General features: G+C 43.5%; 1 protein-coding gene across 1 annotated transcript in view; it reads left to right on the plus strand.

Annotated features, from left to right (window-relative positions):
- The window catches only part of mpzl1l (myelin protein zero-like 1 like), an 11105-nt gene extending 10771 nt beyond the window's left edge, over positions 1-334 (plus strand). The window contains exon 6 of the mRNA XM_079860914.1: positions 1-334. This exon is cut by the window's left edge and continues 1550 nt beyond it. The gene's annotated coding sequence lies outside the window, so the exon portion shown is untranslated.
- Positions 335-3119: the final 2785 nt, after the last annotated feature.

Consider the following 3119-nt stretch of genomic DNA (forward strand, 5'->3'; position numbering starts at 1 on the left):
TGAACACTATTGAGCGGAGCCAGAATCAGGAGCATTCCTTAAGTTTCTGACGCTGGAGTCGCTTTTGTTGGATGTTTTTGCATAGATGATTATTTTTTTTATTGGAGATCTACATTCCCTTCCTGTCGGCGCAGATCCTGCACTGTTTCTGTTTCTGACGACAGCACTGTTGATCACATGATCACATGTTAACTGGAACACTGTGGATGAGAGTGCCTTCGTCTACTAACTCTTTCACACTTCCTGCTTTTATTGGCCTTTTGTATATGAAAACAGCTGTATCTGTTTAATTTTATACATGCATATATATATAAATATATCAAACTGAATGAAACTGTCTGATGTGTGTGTTTGTGTGCATGCGCACTGATGATGTCATCAGTAGCAAAATCACTCGCATCGAATTCAAAACATTTCTATGGACGTATTGCATTTTTTTACAAACTTGCCTGAAATGCAGATGATTTCAACAGCAAATTTTGATTTAGTTTTAGTCAGTCTTTGGACTAAAATGCCTTTTAGTCATATTTTAGTTGTTTTTGTTTTAAAATCGTCTAAATATCATAAGATTTTAGTCAGCAGTCTACAGAAACTCATGATACACTCCTGGAGAAAACATCTATTAACCTCTGGTGCTCTTCTGTCATTTTTTACCAAAAAAAAAAAAAACTTTTTTTTTTTTTTTCATCAAATGAAATAACATTATTGAACTAAAATATAGTACATTAATTTCATTGATTTATTTTATTTATTTATGGTCATTTTTGACCGCGACGCAAAGATCACCAGAGGGTTAACCTGGTATTATGAGTGATATTAATGTTTGTGCATGCGATACACACACAGATTGACCTGCTGTGACGTATATAACATGTCTTTATTTATCTTACAATTAAATAAAACCACTTCTCATACAGAAACAAGAACATGGTCTTCTTTTTATTTAATGATGCATTCTTTACAACAACTTGCATAAAACATTCTTCATTCTTTCAAGCAGACATGTATTTGTATGAATTAAATATAGATTGAATGACTTTAATAGCTTTAATAAGGATAAGTCAAAAACACTGAGTGAGTTTCTCTTTTGATGTTTGATCGGTTTATTAGGCGGCTGCAGAGAATGTCTAATAAGGGGAGAACTTCCACTCTCAGTGAACTTCCGGCTTCTGAACTGGCTGCAGTTCCACTCTGGCTCCACATGAGGGCGCTCACAGGACGAGTGCAGGATGAATGGAGGTCTATGGCGCTACACTCCTCAAAATCCACTTTTCTCAGGATATAATTTTTTATCTAGTAATTTGAATGTTGTATTCGAAAGGAGATGCAAAGAAATTACACATTGCTGGGTGTGTTAGATTTTTTAGAGTCAGTTATTTGCTTTAAAAAGTCTTTTAAACTGTCAATGACGTCATACACATCGTACGACCAGAGATACTGCTTTACGGCAATCCTTCAGTCACTTTGGTGCTTTCGCGCTCTGCACTTTCTTTTCTCTCGAGGCATCGACAACACAGCTGACACAGGGAAACACACAACACAGCCGACACAGGGAAACACACAACACAGCCGACACAGGCAAACACACAACACAGCCGACACAGGGAAACACACAACACAGCCGACACAGGGAAACACACAACACAGCTGACACAGGTAAACACACAACACAGCCGACACAGGTAAACACACAGCACAGCTGACACAGGGAAACACACAACACAGCCGACACAGGCAAACACACAACACAGCCGACACAGGGAAACACACAACACAGCCGACACAGGGAAACACACAACACAGCTGACACAGGTAAACACACAACACAGCCGACACAGGTAAACACACAACACAGCCGACACAGGGAAACACACAACACAGCCGACACAGGGAAACACACAACACAGCCGACACAGGCAAACACACAACACAGCCGACACAGGGAAACACACAACACAGCCGACACAGGGAAACACACAACACAGCTGACACAGGTAAACACACAACACAGCCGACACAGGTAAACACACAACACAGCTGACACAGGGAAACACACAACACAGCCGACACAGGGAAACACACAACACAGCCGACACAGGGAAACACACAACACAGCTGACACAGGGAAACACACAACACAGCCGACACAGGGAAACACACAACACAGCCGACACAGGGAAACACACAACACAGCTGACACAGGTAAACACACAACACAGCCGACACAGGTAAACACACAGCACAGCTGACACAGGGAAACACACGACACAGCCGACACAGGTAAACACACAACACAGCCGACACAGGCAAACACACAACACAGCTGACACAGGGAAACACACAACACAGCTGACACAGGGAAACACACAACACAGCTGACACAGGGAAACACACAACACAGCCGACACAGGGAAACACACAACACAGCCGACACAGGGAAACACACGACACAGCCGACACAGGGAAACACACAACACAGCCGACACAGGCAAACACACAACACAGCTGACACAGGGAAACACACAACACAGCTGACACAGGGAAACACACAACACAGCTGACACAGGGAAACACACAACACAGCCGACACAGGCAAACACACAACACAGCTGACACAGGGAAACACACAACACAGCCGACACAGGGAAACACACAACACAGCCGACACAGGGAAACACACAACACAGCTGACACAGGTAAACACACAACACAGCTGACACAGGCAAACACAACACAGCTGACACAGGTAAACACACAACACAGCTGACACAGGTAAACACAACAACACAGCTGACACAGGTAAACACAACACAGCTGACACAGGTAAACACACAACACAGCTGACACAGGGAAACACACAACACAGGGAAACACACAACACAGCCGACACAGGGAAACACACAACACAGCCGACACAGGGAAACACACAACACAGCCGACACAGGTAAACACACAACACAGCCGACACAGGTAAACACACAACACAGCCGACACAGGGAAACACACAACACAGCTGACACAGGTAAACACACAACACAGCTGACACAGGTAAACACAACAACACAGCTGACACAGGCAAACACACAACACAGCTGACACAGGTAAACACACAACACAGC

This window comes from Squalius cephalus, assembly GCF_949319135.1.
Source record: "Squalius cephalus genome assembly, chromosome: 24".
Classification (NCBI taxonomy): domain Eukaryota; kingdom Metazoa; phylum Chordata; class Actinopteri; order Cypriniformes; family Leuciscidae; genus Squalius; species Squalius cephalus.